An 18939-nucleotide genomic window follows, 5' to 3' on the forward strand; every position below is an offset into this window, starting at 1 on the left:
AAAAGCAAGGAGATTTTCTATGCTTGAAGCAAAGCGTTACACATCCTACTAAGGAGTCAAGATCTTTCCTAGTGTGTGGGGGCAAACAGTGACATCAGAGAGGGAGGGACCTCTCTCTGGGTGTCTAAGATGAGATTTGATCTTGCCCAGGGAAACGATGGTTCTCCATAGGAACGGAATGAAATGGCCCCAAGAGGATATGGCGCCATCTAGTGGTGGTGAATGACAGCTCAGCCCACCTTGAATTAAAAAAAAAATAAAGAAAAAAAGAAAAAGCAATCTTGTGCCTGCATCTAGTTTTCTGTAGTAGAAACATTTCTGTCTGAAGGAAGTGGAGGATCTCCTAGGTGCCCGGTGTTTCTCTGCTTCAGGAAGGTGACTTTCTTTTGTTTTTAAAATTTTACTTTATTTTTAAATATATATGTGTATATTAGTATATTAAATATGTGTGTGTGCACACGCACACGCACAAGTGCCATGATACACAAGTGGAGGTCAGAGGACAACTTGAAGTCAGTTCTCTCCCTCTACCATGTGAGACCCTGGGATTCAAGTCTGGTGGTCAGGCCCAGCAGTCACCCTTACCCCAGGTCATCCTACTGGCCCCAGACCCATATTCCTAACACCTTGTGAAAATGGCATCCATTTCCCCATGGCTCACCACTTCAGGTGAACCCCCTCATTGTCTCTGGACAGAACCTTGCGTGGGGTAGCTAGAACTAGCACTGCAGAGCAACCCCCAAATGGAAGAGGGTACCCAGACACCCTTCTCACGTAACACTTCCTTCTGCCCATTGGATGAAGGGTTCTGCTTGAAGACAGAGAAGCCAATGACCTCAGGAAGCTCTGAGTATCTCTCAAGCCCACTGTCAGTAAGATTTAAAGGCCATTCACATGTGTTTATTTTATAATTAATGAGTGGGTTAGTACTAAGGGCAAAGCTGATGTCCCATTTACTTTGGATACTGATCACATTCACTTGAAATATAGGACCAGGACCATGACAAACCTTCAGAAAGAGCTCACAACCACCAGTGATGGACATGTGAGGTCAGGCCCAAAGACCTGTCCTTTGTGGGTGTTCTATGCATGGCAACTTCATGGGGCAATCATGGCCGAGAGGTGAAACCCAGGGCTGCCAAGCAGGAGTGGGACTGTGGAATGACTCTGGTGGGTAACCTTGAAGGCTTGCTGTCTTGGCACTCCACAGAAAGACCTAGAAACTTGCCAGCAGGAAGTAAAGTAGCAACTTAGGCACACAAGAACAGAAAGAAAGCAGAATGGAGCAGGTGTGGTGGTGTGAACCTATAATCCCAGCCCTTGAAGGACGGAGCCAGGGGCTCATCAAGAGTACAAGACTACCATGATTGGGCTACATAGTGAGTCTGAGGCCTGTCCTCGTTTGGTTTATATTACTGTGATAATATGTCATGACCAAAATCACCTTAGAGGAGGAAAGGCTTATTACACCAACAGTTCCGGGTTACAGACCATCATGTGGCGAAGTCAAGGCTGCAGGTACTTGAGGGAGCTGGTTGCACCCAAAATTAAGAGCAGGGAGAAAAATGAATGCATACATGCTCCCTTGCTTGATTATACTCAGTGAGATTTCTTTACACTCCAGTGTAGATGATGCCTCATTGAGACTCTCTTCCCAGATGGTTCTAGGTTGTGTCAAGTTCACAAAACTAAGCATCACATGCCCAGTCTGGGTCATGTAACAAGCCCCTGACCTTCATTTTCATGTGTGTATGTTTGTGTGTAAAAATGCCAGAAGTCAATGTCAGATGTTTTCCTATCAACCCCTCCAGGGTTAATCTGAGGCTCACCATTTTTAATTTGCTGACAGGCCAGTGAGTCCCTGAGATCATCTGTGTCCATTTCCCCCTCCTCCCTGACTGGAGTTACAGATGCACCTGTCTTCTTAATGTGATGCTAAACATCTGGACTTAGATCCTTATATCCCAAACCTCAAATCTAAGGGCTTCTGTGGAATGCATACCACTTCCTCACCATCATCAAATCAACAAGTCCTAAGCTGGACTGTTCTAAGTCAGGAATCACTTGGATTTGAGTTCCTTGGAAGTGGTGGAGTGGTTCTCAGACACGACCTTGACCGGGCATCTAACGGGAGTGTTGTTGGTCGCAAACCCCTCTGCTACATTTTCCAGAGTGGAAGCGTGGGTGCCAGGGTGTGTGTGTGTGTGTGTGTGTGTGTGTACGCTCTTAAAAAAGAAGGCCATGGAACAATAAGTTTGAGAAGCCCAGCATGCCTCAGTCTTCTTCAAAGACAGAACAGCCCATCTGAAGGCTTTGGAAAGGCCTGTGTCAACATGTGCTTGTGTTTCATTTGGCCCTTTGAGAAATGTCATTCTGGTATCTAGAGAAACTTGTGGCAGAGCTCAGGAGTCCTATTCAACAGGCATGGCACATTCATGGGAAACCTGCAGGAGATAAAGTGACCCCACTGCTAGACCCTCCACAGCCCTGGCCTCACGACAACACCCAGTGGTGGAAGTGCCCAGGGATGCCTAGTATACTGAGGAGAGATGCCCTCTCTCCATCTGCTAGCTTCGTCTTTATACCACAGGCCTTCTTAACTCATCTATCATCTGTCTGTCTGTCTATCATCTATCTATCTATCTATCTATCTATCTATCTATCTATCTATCTATCTATCTGCATATTTTTGAAACAATGTCTAGCTGCATATCCCAGGATGGCCTTAAACTCATAATCCTCCTGCTTGAGACTTACCAGCGTTGGGCTGAGAGATGTTCACCACCACACCTGTCTAAATGCCTTTTTAACTGTGCTCATGTTAACAAGAAGACAATTTATTTCTGCTACTTTATTAGATATGGTCCAGTGAGTTGGGACAGCTCTATTGTGACAGATTCATTTATTTGTTTGTTCTTTTTGAAGTAGAGTCTGATGTAGCCCAGACTGGCCTCAAACTCGCCATATTGCCAAGGATGACTGAACTTCTGGCCCTCTTGGCACCATCTCCTGAGTGCTGGGGTTACAGGTGTGCACCACCACACCTAGTTGTAGGCAGTGTTGAGGATCAAACCCAGGGCTTCATGCATGCTAGGCAAGCATTCTACCAACCATACTACATTCACCAGCCCCACGTTATGACAACATTGTAAATCACTTCATTTCAAACAAGAGGAAAAAAAATCTCTCAGTACCACCAAGTCCTTGGAATCTATCTAATAAAAAATGTGCCTGTTTTCCCCCATTCTCCATCTGCTCTAACCATACCCTCCTAAGAAGTGAGGCCACAGCTTTGGCTACAACCCAGACACAACTCTGGCCAGACCAGTGGAACTATCAGCTCCCACACTGCCCCAGCTCCAAGGCAGGAGTTACCCTTGGTCACAGCATTAGTCTTCTTGGACAGCCTGTGGGTCCTGTTTCCCATCCACCTTCTCCTGAGGCCATTTTGGATGGGTGGGTCAATTTGGCTATTGACCAATCTAAAGCATTCACCCTTGGTGGTCCTCAGTCATGTGCCTTAGCCTTCACAGAGCATTCTGCACTGGAGCTCACAGCCTCCGAGTCTTCCCCTTCATTCTCTTCTCTTGCTCTCCATGCATCCCTGACCCGGGTCCTCAATAGTCCACCCCCATTGAGCCTAATGGGTTCTGGGTCAAGCCTACCTTCTCTCACCCTCTTTAGGATTTTTCTGAGAGTCCTGTATATAAAGTATTGTCATAATTATCCCTGATTAATATTTTTGCACCTAATAAAGTCTCAGGGCCTGGGCTGGGGAGGCTCACCTTCCAGATGGCTTCTCCAGCAATTAAAGTGACTTGTTAGTTGGAGGCCCGGGATGGCTGAGGACAGCTGGAGAGCTGTCCTTTCCAAGCAGCTCTGGTTAACATCAACCAGGAAAGCTCTCTGTAAACACATGAATAATTGATCGTGCTGCACTCACATAGCTACTGCGGATCTGAGCCCGGATGACTCACTTGTGAGCCATCCCTGTCGTCTGGATGCCATAACATTGGAGGAATGATGACGGTTTCTTGGAGGTTCTTCTGTGGCCGGCGTAGCCAAGACGAAGACTGTAATGGTTTGTTATGATGACCTTTGCTATTCCATTAGGCTCAATTGCTTTAAAAAATGATGTGCGCGTACTTTAGGAACATTTTTACCCTTTACGTTGACCTGACATCATAGTTTATATTAGCAAATGTATTAATGACAGAGGAGTGTTTTCATGTCCCGAGGACAAGTTTTAACAACCATAATCTGCCCTCAGTCATCATAAATATAAATGTATTGGTCAAACAGACCTCGTTAATGTGGCCAAGATAAATGCAAGTCTATATTTTAAGGCAGTGGGAGCCCTAGAGAATATGGGGAGCTTTTTGCGGGCCTGTGAGATTCTGTATGTGTGTTATCTGCAGGCTGAGAAAATTAACATGTTCCCCCTCTGGTTCTGTATCAGACAGATATAAATGTCTTAAGGATGTCGAGTGAGATTGTTCACATAGTTTCTGGACACCGTTAATGCCTGGTGGGGTGAATCTTAGTTCTTCAGGCTTTCTTCTCACTCTACTCACAGGGCTTTTAGAGAAAAAAGAAAAGATCCTAAGTCCTGGCAACGTGCTACCCAACTGACATGTCTCTGAGTTATACAGTGTCCCAGCTTTTTAATTATATTATCCTCCTTACTCTCCAGGATCTTCTTTCCTGTGAGACAGGACCTCTGTTGTGGATGTGTGCCTGACGTCTTGCCTCACACTGGTTGGTAAGCCACATGTCAGCCGACAGTGTTCCGGGTGTCATCTGTAGGCAGGATGCGAGGGACTCTGCTTTTCTCTGTGTCACACCACATTCTCAAGTGCTGGACTTCATTAGCAGTGTCTGTGTTCCGAGCTGCTTAGGTAGAAAATAAACAGCTTTTTTATGGTATTTTGTTTTGAACTGTGAAAAAAAAAAATGCTCAAAGCAGGAACATCTCAGGACCTCTCACAGAGAAGACTGTTTTTAGAGTGAGTCTGTCTCCCCCTGATGTGATCAACTTGGTGCCATCCGTAACTTCTCTGTGGGTTGTGGTCACCTAATGATGAGTGCTGGATGGACTCTTCAGTGAAAGACGTTGGCTCTTGAATCTCCCCAACTGAATCCGCTATTTTTTTTTTTTAAATAGCCCCAAACATTGGACTGTAGGATGTAATCTTGTCTGGATAAGTTCTCTGGGACAAGGGCCTGGATTATTTTCTACACTTGTCCTAAAATAATCCCTTTTAACCTTTTGATGGTTTAGAAATTGAGGCATACACAGTATTTTCATGGCATAGTTTTTCACAATACATGAGAGACAGATAACTCAAGTGTCCTCGCACAGATGGACAAGCAAACATAGGCACTCAGTGGGGTGTTATTCAGCCTTAAAATTTAGCAAGCCTCTGGCACGTGTTCAACGTAGATGAACCGAAACCAGCCACACAGCATAAATACCACACACTCCACTTGTGTGGGTACCTAGTAGTCAAACTTAGAAATGCAGAGAGAAGGGACTCTTTGAGGGTGCAGAGAGCAGGGGTTGGTGACTGGGGTGCTGCTATCTAATGGGTTCAGAGCTTCAGTCCTACAAGCTGAAAGGAGGTCCAGGGAGCCACTGTACAGCAATGAGGAATGGTTCCCTAGGCAAACTGTATGGTCTGTATACTTTGCTAAGATTTAAACATGATATGAAGAAGAAAAGGAGGAGGAGGAGGAGGGAAGGAGGAAGAGGGAAAGGGTCAAGCCCTGAGGGGCTTGCAGGTGAATTTAAACGTCAAGGCTCTCCTGGAAAGACACTGTAGGCACCAGCCCTGGGAAGAATCCCACCCTCTCCAGGCCCATGAAGGAGCCTTCTCCCAGAGACTAAAGCAAATGAAGTTGAGACTTAATGTCTTTGAGCCATGCCTCCACTGAGAGTGAGGTAGTTACCCAAAGCCCTTCAGCTCTCTCCTCTGAACTGTGGTTCATAAGGACACGGGACTCCTTGGCATTGACGTTGGTAGGGTTTACACTAGATCTAGAGTGCCATTATTTTCTCTTTTTTTGGCATTTTATTGTTGGGCCATGTTTATGATACCACTTGATTTTCTTGTTCAACCCTGGTAGGTTGTGCTGGTCAATGCAGATGGAGATAGTTTGAGATGGGAGACAGAAAAGGGAGTCAGTTCTCCGTGAAAGGAGGGACTTTGGGCCATGCTGTGTAGTACTGATTCATCTGAGGGCCCCATGGGGCAGGAGCCCTACCTAGAGGAGCTATATTGGAGACAGGTTTGGGGCTGGTTCCCTGGGAGGATCTCTCCTGTGTTCAGTTAATCATATGCATCATGGATTGAAAGAATACAAAATCGAGCATGTTTTTTTGTAGAAACTTCTATTTTGTTAGTTATTGTTATGTGTGTGTGAGGGTGCATATGTCAGAGGTCAGAGGGCAATTTTGTGGAGTTCTTTCTCCCCTTCCACTTCTACATAGGCTCTGAAGACGGAACTCCGGTCACAAGGCTTGCACAGTGTATTAGTTTGCATCTCTGTTGCCGTAATAAAATGCTCTGATGAAAAGCAGCTTGGGGAGGAAAGGGTTTGTTTGGCTTACAGGTTACAGTCCATCATCAAGGGAAGGCAGGACCTTCTTTCTTACACAGTGCAGGACCACCTGCCTAGGGCTGGGACTGCCCACAGTGGGCTGGGCCCTCCCACATTAACCATCAATTAAAAAAATACTGGGCAGACTGCCTGCAGACCCGCTTGGAGGAGGCAATTCTTCAGCTGAGGCTCCCTCTTCCTAGACAACTCTAACGTGTCAAATTGACCACAAGCGAACAAGAAACTAGCATACACAGCAAGCCCCTTTACCCACAGAGCCATCTTGCTGGCCCCTCAAGTTGAGGGGTTTGGAACAGAGGTGGTACCCTGGCTACCTGTCTATAAGAAGCTTCAGTATTATCGTCGTATTTACCCCACTGGACCTGAGTGGAGAGACACGGTTTAGTCTTGCTCCCTCCTGGCGACCTCACATATTCTGTAGTTGTATAAAGTGATTGTTAAAGTGTCGCGTGGCTGCGCCAGATGCTGCTCTCTCTCCTCTCTGCTCCCCTGGGCTCTGCTCACCTAGAAGGTAACGGAGGGCTCTGGTGACCTTGGCTGAGAGGACCCTATCCCAGCTGGAGGGGGACCGAAGTTCTCGAGCGATGCTTGAGGCTGGCAGGATGAAATCCACGCCAGGATTTGGTACCAGAAATTCCGTTGTTGTTTTCAAGTTTCTAAACCACATCTTCAGCTTCCAGCTTATCATGTGCCGTTTTTCCTCCCTCCTTTTCTTCCTCCCTTTCTCTCTCCCTCCTTCCCTTTTCCTTTTCCCCCTTTTCTCCCTCCCTTTTTACAGTGCTGGGAATTGAGCCTGGGGCCGCCAATCTGCTACGTAAGTGCTGTCACTGAGCTGCACCCCCACCCCCAAGCCAGGCCTTTATTAGTGAGAAGCAGGCAGTTTTATCTCCGTGAAACAAAATGATAACAGCAAACAAAATGTGAGCTCTCCGCTTCCCGCTCCAGCGGCCATACCTGCCACTTGCTGCCTTATCTCCCCACTGCGATGGGCTCTCCTGCCTCTGGAACCATAAGCCCAAATAAATTTCTCTTTCTAGAACTTGCCTTGGTCATGGCATTTCATCATAGCAACAGAAAAGCAACTGACATAAATAAGATCTTTTTTTAAAAAATTGTACTTAGTATTATTGTGTATGTATAAAACATACGTGTGTGGCCCCACGTGTCACAGTGTGAGTGTGGAGATCAGAGGACAACTATATGGAGCTAACTCTCTCCTTCTACCCTCACGTGGGTTCCAGAGATCAAAGTGAGGTCACCAGGCTTGCCTCCCCCAACCCCCACCCCAGCCCAGTACATTCCAGTTGTATCTTGTGTTTGTAGGGGGACCTGAGTCTGAAGAGTGACTCTCTAGTGAGTGATGGAGGAAGGATGCAGGTCTCTGAGAAGCTACGAGTCCCGCCCCCTCCCCCTGCATCTCCTGAGGCATGCCTGAGGCAGTAGATTTGAGAAGGTTAAATAATCTGTCCACATTATATATGGGAAGCTAGAATCAGAACTCAAGGCTTTGGCTTCTGGAAACACATGGCTATCCCCTCAAAGAATGGAAGAGTGCTGTCCATTGGAAACTCCCCCCCACCCCCGACCCCGCATTCTTGTTTTTAAATATTTGCTTGCAATTTAATGATAGACACCAGAGCTTGGGGTAGTAAGTGTACGTGTGTTTGGATCACCCGGAACTCTTGTTTAAAGTGGTTATTCATGTGTATGACTCTAAGCTGGTCCCAGCTGGTGGGTCTGCAGTGGGTCTTAGGAATCCCTGGACCCCAAACTTATTAAACTCTTACCCCTTTTCTGTACACCAAGTTCCAACCTAACTCTGCTCAAGTGACATTAATGTCAACATCCTCCATAAAAAAGAAATCAGCCAGGATGAGACATTCTTGCTCTCTGTGAAAAACGGAACCCACTAGAATGCATCATGGCTTAGGAGGGACGCGCTCATTTTGGGTGATGAGTTCACAGGGATTCAAACACCTCCCACAGCCCTCACTCTGAGATGCCCCAGAGCCCCATCTGTGCCCTCAGAGATGGGAAACACGGCAGAACTCTAGAGGCAGCAGGCCTCCCACAGAGTTTCCACCCCAAGTAGGGACTAGCCTATTATGAATTAACCCTCATTGTTAAGGCGTGGGGCTTAACTAGCATGTACAAATTGTGTAACATGTGCCTGTATGTGTGAACATTTGTGTGGGAGAATAAACGGGACAGGGCGCTTTCACAAGAACATCAGCTTAAGAAAATCAGCAGCTACTTTTTTTGATGAGTCAGTAAATAGAAGCTGTTCAGAATCCATCAGGGCCAGTTTCACAAGCATGGGGCCAGCAGCATGCATGGCCTTGCTTTTTTTTTTTCTTTTCTTTCTTTCCTCTTCTTCTTCTTTTTTTTCTTCTGTTGCCTTCTTTAAGACAAAGCTAGGATTGGGAAAGCTGCTTGAGGCTGGCACATTCCCTGCAAGGGAGAGAGAGGGAGGGAGGGAGGGAGCCCTGGTTTTCCTCCTCCTGCCTCCGCCATGCTTCATGGAAACTGGGAAAGATGAATTTCAGGCTTTGTCCAGAGCTCTGAAACCTTAAATCCTTCTAGAAAATAACCCGTCTCTCAGGAATGTTAGGTCCTAGAGAATAATAAGCACCCCTCCGCCCCCCTCCTGGGCAGTGGACCCTCCCCCCCGCCCCTCCCTGGCCGTGCTTTTGACTGTGATTACTTAAGTCTGAATAATAGAAGGATGTAATAAATCTGCAGGTATCTGCCCTGTTTGTGGTGGGGCAGAACTACATGACAAGATCAGTTGCAGAGATAGACACAAAGCAGCACTTTTCCCTCCCACTGGGGCATTGTGGCACCGAGCTTCTAAAAAACGTTCTGCATTCTTGATACCCGATACCTGCTAGATTTTCTTCTTTCTGAACACAAACGCTGAATAACATAGCTTCTGTTCAGATCAGTGACAGCCAGGCTGAGTGTGAGTGTGTGTGTGTTTACGAATGAACACATGCGTGTGTGCACAGTGAGTGTGGAGGCCAACCTCCAGTGTCATCCTTAGCTCTTCTCCATATTTTTTTAATCACGTGTCTGTGCATGTGAGTGCCTGCCTGTAAAGGCCAGAGCGCTTTCTCTCTCCTCTCTCTCTCTCTCTCTCTCTCTCTCTCTCTCTCTCTCTCTCTCTCTCTCACACACACACACACACACACACACACACTCCCCAGCCACATTTGGACTTTCAGGTGGTTGTGAGCTGCTCCATAAGGTGGGGCTGGGAATTGAACTGAGATCCCCTGCAAGAGCAGTATGTGCTCTTAACTACTGAACTACCTCTCCTTGTTTTCTGAGACAAGATCTCTCACTGGCCTGGGGCACACCAGTTCTGCTAGTCTGGCTAGCCAGCGAGCCCCCAGAATCCACCTGTCTTCATCTCTTCAGCGCTGTGCTTTTTTTATGTGAATACTGAGACTCCACACCCTGTCAGGTAGGCAAGGTCTTTATCTGCTGAGCCACACCCCCACCCCCACTCATCTGGCTCTGCATACGGAATTCAAACCTGGGCTCAAATGTTCCTGAGAGAAACTCTTGCTGTAGTCTACATCTTGAGTATCCTATAAAGGGTGCCAAAGGCTTGGTCCTCAGCTTTATGTTAGAATTAGAACCCTTTTATTTAGACAAAAAAGGGGAAGTGTTGTGGGAATTCGTTCAGTTCAGCCAATGACCTTTGGGCTAGCTGGCCCGATGGGCGTGGTCTTTTCTGGGTACTTGACCGGTTAAAATTGAGGAGGGGACGCCTGTTGGTTCTCTTGGGTGGTCGAGGCCCGGGCAAGTGGTCAAGTGGCATAAAGCAGCTTGTGGTTGGTCCCTTTCCAGGACAGGACAGAAGGACAGGACAGCGGCAGCGATGTCTTCCTTGTTCTGTATTAATGAGTCTGTTTCCCCATTGCACCTTAATAAATTTACACACACACACACACACACACACACACACACACACACACACACACACACACCCCTCTATGAGCTCTCGCTTTAGTGGAGTCTTTAGGAGATGGGTCCTAATGGGAGCAGGTTGGGTTGTTGGGGGTACGCGTTGCAGGGGATACTGGGGCCTTACTGTTCTTCACTCTCTGTTTCTTGGCTATCAAGAGGGGGAGCAGCTTCCTTCACTATCTGACCCACCATCCTCTGTTCCTTTGTCACCGGGCCCCAGACCATGGGATGACTCACATGGATTGAAACTGCTAAAACTTTGAGACCAAATAAATGTCTCCTCCTTTTCAAGCTCAGCTAGTCCAGGAATTCTATTCCAGGGACCAAACCAACTACTGCAGAGCTCCTGGTCAGAAAGACGTTCAAAGACAGTGAGTTGATCCAATGCCCTCACCTTCTTTCTACACGAGTCTTTAAGACAATGATATTTTTCTCCTTTTCAAGGCTTCAAGAGCAAGTTTTTGCAGCCACCTGGAGGAGCAGCAGGGAGCAGAAAGCGAGACGCACAAGTCAAACCAGAGGCACGACTGTGCAGAGGAGTGAGTGTTGGAGCATTCTGGGTTCATCTTCTCTGTGGTCCCCCAAACTGTCAGAACAGCTCTTGGTGACATCAGTCTGGGAGTCTTGCTCTTGCGTTTGGCAGGACCACCCCTGGCTTTGCTTGATTAAAAAAAGGTGACAGGCAGGAGACCTTTGGACCACTGGGTGACCTGCAACTGTTCTGAAAGTCACCCGCATGGCCTTGCCTTACTTTCGGCGTCTGGGTGAGCAGCTGTGCTGCACTTCAGGTTCGTAACACAAAGAGGATGCTCACAAGGATGAGAGCAATGGAGTTCACATGTGAGTGCTGAATATGGTTATAGTTCTCCGTGTGGCTGTTCATGCGTCATTTTATTGCCTTGGATGCTTGCTTTTTGAAATGGGTTCTCGTGTAGCCCAGGCTGGTCTTGAACTCACTACACAGCTAAGGATGACTTTCCACTCCTGATCTTCCTGCCTCTACCTCCTGAGCACTGGGATGACAGGAATGTGCCACCAAACCCTACTTATATGGTGCTTAGACTCGAACCCAGGGCTTTGTGCATGCTAAATGTGCTAGTGTGTGTGTGTGTGTGTGTGTGTGTGTGTGTGTGTGTGTGTGTATGTGTGTGTGTGTGTGTGTGTGCTAGTGTGTGTGTGTGTGTGTAAACTCAAGCTAACCTGGAGTCATCTGGAAGGAGGGGACCTCAGTTGGGGAATTGTCTCCATCAGATTGTCTGTTACTATGTCTGTGGGAGGATTTTCTTGATTAATGGTTGAATGTGGGAAGGTCCATCCTACTGTGGTGGTGCCGCCACTGGGCAGATGGTCCTGAGCTGTATGTATAAGACAAGGCACAAGCCAGTAAGTAGCATCCTGCATAGCCTTTATTTCAGTTCCTGCCTTGAGATCATGCTCTGATGTCCCTCAGTGACGGAGTGTGACCTGGGATGTGTAAGCCAAATGAACGCTTTCCTCCTCAGCTAGCTTCTGGCCACAGTATCTATCACAGCAATGGGAAGCAACGAGGGTACTAGGCAACTGCTACCAATGGAACATTCTCCTCAGCATCAAGTATGTTGTTTCTTATGATTAAGAAGATAGACTACAAATGAATATATAACCTTAAGGCATTTGTGTACTTAATTTTTAAAAATATTTTAAGTAAAATGTTATGATGGCGTTTGTGTATGGTATGTGTGTGTGTGTGTGTGTGTGTGTGTGTACATGCATGTGCAGTCACACACATGCATGCAGGCACATGCCATGGTGTGAGTGTAGAGATCCAAGGCCAGCTTTCGGGAGCTGATTCTCTCCTACTGTGGTTCCGGGGTTTGAATACGTGCTGTTAGCTTACACGACAAACTATTTTACTGGCTAAGCCGTCTCACCAACCCAACAATCCTTTTCTAAGCAATGATTCTGAATACTGAAAGCACTCCACACACTGTTCGGAGCCACAAAGCCCAGCTCCCTAGTCACTGTCCACTTGAAATGTGGCTCTTTCAAATTGAGATGTGCTGTAGATATAAATTATACAGAGTTCAAACCTGACGGGGAAAATGGGTATATGTCGGGCTAAAGATGACAGGTTTGAGCTCTTTCCCCTCCCTGGTGAGAAATGCTAACACGCGTTTTGAGTCTCACCTGTGCAGTGGCTGGAGGCCCAGCCTCTCAGGCTCCAAGATCCTCCAAGCACCTTCATTTCTTCGTTTCGTTTCACCTGCACACTCGGCATTCTGCCCACAGTCATGTTTCTCACTCAGACGATCCTTTCCCTACGAGTCCTCGCAGTTTCTGTGGTGTTAAGGAGTCAGTGATCTTGACAATTAAAACACCAGAGTCGGGCTTAAGGCGCTTGGCCTCCTCGCACTGTGAGGCAAGTTGGTCTTTTATCCCCTAGGTCTCTGGAATTCTGCTTCTTAAGGTAACTCACAGAGGGCAAAACTTATGTGTGGGTTAGGGCAGTTACCCTGGGTGGTGGGGTTAGGGAGCGCGGGTGGGAGGCGAGGGGTGGGGGTGGCTGTCGGAGGACGGGAAAGGCTTCCGACTAGGGAAATACTCTAGACTTTGGCTTATTTGAGTGTGTCCATTTGGCGGAGTTTTTTGAGCGTGTGAAGCTGTACATTTTTTTTGAATGCATATTACACATCAACTAGAAGTTGCCTGTGAGTACATTTTTTTTTAAGTCAAAAGCCCTGGTGTTAATGAGATGAGAGAAATGACCACAAGGGGGCGCTATATCCCTTTCCCGTGCGCAAGAGGCCCTCCCCAGGGTTGCTGGAGATGCGGACCCGCCATCCTTAGAGGAGAGATTTGTGGGTGAGTGACCCACCTTGGACAAGCCTCCTGAGTAACTTATGTCTGCACTTGAGGCATCCACACACAGAGAGACACAGACGGAGCCGACTTTTTCTTTTTAAGTCTTGATTCAGAGCGCTGGCTGTGGAGGGATGGGAGCGAGGTGTTGCAAGCTCACTTGGTGGTCCCGTGTAGGTTAAACACCTAAGGAATGTCACATTCTTCGGAGAAATTAAGATTCCTGCCTTGCTGTAAATAGACACCCACGAGGAGATGGGGCAGTTCTGGAATGGCCAGGCCCTGCTGTTATCGACGGAAATCCTGTGTGGTGGTAAATATGGCCCTCGGAAGAGCCTGGAAAAGAGATTATGGGAGCAGAGAGGGGCTGAGAATGCAAATGTGGGAGGTTATTGGCTAGATAGTGGCCAGGAAACCAGAGACTGGGGGCGGGGGCGGGGTGGGGGTGGGGGGAGTTGGGCTGAAGAGCATCAGAGGAAATAGGGAGGAAGAATAAATACAGGAGATAAGCAGCTTCCTCCCTTGTTGGCCTTTTGTTTTGCATCCAGGACTCTGGTCCTTCTGGGTCCTCTTCTGGGGACAATAGCCTGGAGTCTTGAGAAGCAGGCCTGGCTCCCACCTCTCTAGTCTATCCCAAACCTACCGGGCCTGCTTCCCTAAGCAGCCAGCAGCGGGTAAGGTCTCTCCAGGCTCAGGCCTGTCCCGGCCTGCCCCCTCTCCCCCTCCAGGGACTAGAGCACAGGGCTGTGTGCCTGACTGCTCTTTCCAAACATGCACACATGGCCAGGACCCAGTGTTGGGTCTCAGATGTTGGGGGCTCAATAGAGCTTAATAACAGTGTTGGGGACTAGGGACGTGACTCAGGGTAGAACTTGGCACGATCAAGGCTCTGAGTTCCATGTCCAGCACCTAAACTACAGAATACGTGGGCAATAAAAACGAATGTGGCCATGAGGGGAGCATCCCCTGTCTTGGAAGGGAACAGAAAATGATGGGATAGCTCCACACTGATGTAGGGCCCAACGGCCTGCTGGAAAATGTCCCGAGTTCCCCCAGCAACATCCCAGGTTCAGCTGGAAAACCTGTGGCTCTCTGAGGCAAGTGAGAGAGACCCGAAGGTGACAAGACGGGCCTCCTGGCCGTGCCCCGACTCCACTCTCTGTGTGTCCTAATCTTTGCGGATCCCTGTGGGCACACGTAGAACAGGTGAGAGTCTCAAAGCTCCCTGCAAGGCTGCAAGAATGTAACAGCCAAATACATGTGAAACACTCTTCAGTGTGCAGAGCACTGAAGTGTTAGTTATTTGTCAGGACCACTAGCCTACATAGAGCAGGATGTATAGGGATGAGTTCCAACCCCAAACTGAAAGAACTCAAGTTTGTGAAGACTTTGACTTTGGAGAATCACAGAAAATTATTCCTCTGATAAACATCAATCATCTTAGTGCCACCAAGGGCCCAGTGCTGCAGGTTCCCCCAAGAGGGGAATGAGGCACCAGAAAGCCAAGCCGCCCAATGCTGGGCACTTGTCCTTGAACTGTGACTCCGGGACTTCAATCTGAGAACTCTTTACTCCATCTATGGGACATTTCCATACTTCTCAGCCTTATGTCCCCAGGAATCATGGGATAATACAGCAGACTCACTTTTTCAGTCAGCTCCCAGAGAAGATGGTTTGTTTCAACCCACGCCAGTGAATCCTCTGTCTACTGGGGCTGCCTCTTAACATGTACAACTCAGTTTGTAATGGGAGATTCAAGACAGTGCCTATGGGATGAGGGAGCCAAGAGGAGAACGCTTTTGACTGTTCATCTGCCTTATGACTGGTCTCCATAAGGACTGTGTCATGTTGGAGGCAGGGGATAGCATCTTAGGGGCTTTGGTTAAATTTTCATTGATCATCAATGTTCCAGCACTGTGGTAGTTATGGACAAAACAGACATAGACAAATGGAGCTTATGAGAGGTCAAGAGCAGGGGTTAAGCAACGAAATATACATGTTGTTAAACACCAATTAGGTAGCTGCCTGAAGCAAGGGCACCAGGAAGACATTTCAGCTGAGCCCCGAAGAGAACCACCTCAGCCCGGTGGAAGTGTGGTGGTGTTGGGGTTGGAAGTGGAGCAGAGTGTTCCAAACAGTGAACAGTCTGTGTGTCTGTCCTCTACAGAAAGGGTCAGAGGGCCATGGGGAGTCTGCTTATACCCACCTCAATCTGACTCCCGCATCCCAACACCTTCTTCCTCTGGAATTCTGTAGAAAATTTCTTGACTGGACATCCAGATGGGGCGAGATCATGTCTAATGATGAGGCCGTCCCAGTGGGCACACTTAGTACATTTGTAAGCCCCGCCTTCCCACCCAAAGAGAGAAATGTTAAGAAAATACACATTCTGAATTTATTATAGTTACTATGACTCAGATTTTTTTAGCTGAAGGCTAAAATCTAATAGAGTTTTCCTAAGATTCCTTGGGGGATTTGAAGGATTCTTTTCCCACCAGCCGTAGAAGGAAGATTATAAAAACACATTTCCTCTGGACAGAAGAACTCCCTTGGATCCCAAGTCCTAGAGATTTCAGTGGTGGAGGCTACCCCACAGACTCCCCCATCTCCACATCTGCCTCCCTTTTACTTCCTTTTCTGTGTCTTCCTCTTGTGTAGCGGTGGCTGAGTGGACAAGGAGTTGGCTGTCATTTGGGGTCTTGACCTTGTCCCTTCACCAAGATGCTGTCCCCTTTTATTTTTTATTAAAATTTTGATGTTTTTGAGAATTTCATGTGAGTTCTAGATCTACATCATTTTCACTTACCACTCTCCCCTCCCAACATCTCTTTTCCCCCACTCCCTCTCAAATTCACAACCTCTTCTTCTTTCATTATTATTACATATAGGCACACACATATGTTACATATATATATACACACACACACATATATGTCTACTACTGAGTCCATTTAACGTTGCTCATATGTACGTGTGTTTAGAGCTGACCACTTGGCTTGGATACTTCAGATGAAGAGCTCCTGGTAATCACTGTCTTCTTCCTCTTTAGACTCAGCTTCTTCAAATGTGGAGACTAGATCACAGCTTCCTCATAGCTTTAACATCCCTGGTCCTCATGATTACACTCAGCCAAGAGGCAAAGGAGGTGAGTCCCATGTGAGACGCCAGGATTGGTTGAAAAATCTCAGGATGAAGTTGGAACAAAGCCTTCCTTCTCCTCAGATAACTTAGGCAGACACAAAGCAGACACCAGAAAAGGGTCTTCTGTTTCTCTCCTGCTCAGCCCCTTTTCCAGAACGGCTCCACGTTACTCACATTGTATTTCTTTCCATAAGCTCTTAGAGCCCCAGGGTCTCCCTAGTTTCCCAGCTAAGCCGCTCTTCCCTACAAGGATTTCTGTGACTGTTCAGACCAAGAATGCAGTCTCCAAGATCTATAACATTAACCAGACAAGAGGTCTTGGGAAGGCCCTGAGAGACAGTGAGGACCATGGCCAGCTCAAGGTTCGTGTATGACCTAAGGGGACTGATGTGAGTTGGTCTCTCTTGAGAAAGAGAATTGATCAGGTGTGTCAAGAAGACTTAAGATGGGAATTGACTCAAGCAGATATGAAAGCCTGGGAGGTCCACCATGTGGTACCTGCAAGCTAAAGAATGAAGAAGGCCAGCATTTTCGTAAGCTTGGGTCTGAAGGTCTAAGAACCAAGCCGACTTCTGAGGCAGAAGATAGAGAAGATGGGGAGATGGATGTTCCAGCTAAAGAACAAACAAACAAACAAACCAGAATTTCCCCCATCCTCTCTATTCCATACAAACTCTGGGCAGATGAGATGGTGTTGCCTGCCATGGTGGGGGATGGGTCTTTGTCATCCACCAACTCAAGTGACAATCTCTTCCAGAAACTCCCTCCTAGACACACCTAGAAATAATGTTCTCATCAGTTTCTTGGGCATCCTTGAGCCTAGTCAGGTCAACACAAAAAATTAATAATCGCAGAGTTTGATTTCCACTAAACCCAAGTCAGAGTCACTCTGGAATAAATGGGCGGTGTTGGCATTTACTCTGCTTCCACAGATGCTGAACACCGACATTTTAAAGTCAGACAGAGAGAGCTCAACTTAAAAAAGAAAAACACAACACAAGCTGTCTGTCATCTTTGAGGTCTATCTTTACAAATTTTACAGGACTCTGTCTGTCTCTTATGCTGTGTTTACAAGGCCTATCATGCTTGGCTCTGTAGCCATTCATGAACTTTTTTACTTGTCACCACCTACAAGTGGACGTTGTGGGATGCTGGGAAGAAAACAGGACCCGGCACACTTGTATAGAAGGGACAGCAGTGTGTTCAGATCCCTGTCTGCTGGGTAGGTGTCCATCCTTGGCTCATCCACAGAGCCCAGACATAACTCCATCATGCAGGTAGCACACAGGGCAGGTAGTCATGATTTATTATACATTTTTTGAGACAAGGTCTCACTGTGGAGCCCTGGCTGGTCTGGAACTCACTGTGTAGATCAAAGGTCACCTTGAACTCACAGGGATCCACCTTCCTCTGCTTCCCTAGTACTGAGATTCAAGATGTGTGCAACCTCACCTGGCTTACTCATGATTTCTTGGGTTGTGACTTATCACCTACTAGGCAACTAAAACCATTTCGTTCAGTTCTCTGCATCCAGCATCCCACAGAGCTGACACAACACGGTGGTTTAGGAGAAGAACAGAGACAGCTAAGTAAACAGCCCAGTGACTGCTCACCCTTCAAGGCTGTGGAGGCAAAGGAGGGTCCCCTGTGGTCCTGAGAGCTGTCTCTTAATTCTGGTTCTGTAAGCCCTTTTGTCAAAATGCAGGCCTGTGACTTCAGCATTCAGAGGAGGCTGGGGCAGGAGTTAGAGATCAGCCTGGAGGACAATGTAGAAAAACTGTCAAAAAAGAAAAGCAGGGATGGCTGTAGAAATGACTGTGTGTTGTGAGAACTCAAGCTCAAATCCTTTGTACCCACATGAAAAGTCAAGTGTGGCTGTTTGTGCACATCTGTAATCCCATTGCTGTATGGGGAAAAGAGAGGACTGCTCGGGCTTGCTGGCTGCCAGCCTAACTCCGGGGTCACTGAGAGACCCTGCCTCAAAGGAATAAAACAGAGAGTAACAGTGTAGGGCACATGATATCACCCTCTAGTCTCTGCTCACAAATGTGTACCCCCCCCAGATGTGCTCAAAGACAGCAGAAAATAAAATAAAAATTCTAAAAAGAAGATGTAGAACAAAAGGGAATAAAACCTATCTCTAGAAGTCAAGGATGTGAGTTCATTAAGGAGACATCAAAATGGGTGACCTCTAGCAGGCTATAAAGGGCTATAAAGAATGGGCTTTAGAAATGGGCATTGATGGAAATCTTGGTGGTGGAGAGACCATGAGTTTAAGAATTAGATTGGCACTGGGCTGTGGTGGGGCATGCCTTTAATCTCAGCACTCAGGAGGCAGAGCCAGGCAGATCTCTGTGAATTTGA

This window comes from Peromyscus eremicus, chromosome 15, assembly GCF_949786415.1.
Source record: "Peromyscus eremicus chromosome 15, PerEre_H2_v1, whole genome shotgun sequence".
NCBI classification, from domain to species: domain Eukaryota; kingdom Metazoa; phylum Chordata; class Mammalia; order Rodentia; family Cricetidae; genus Peromyscus; species Peromyscus eremicus.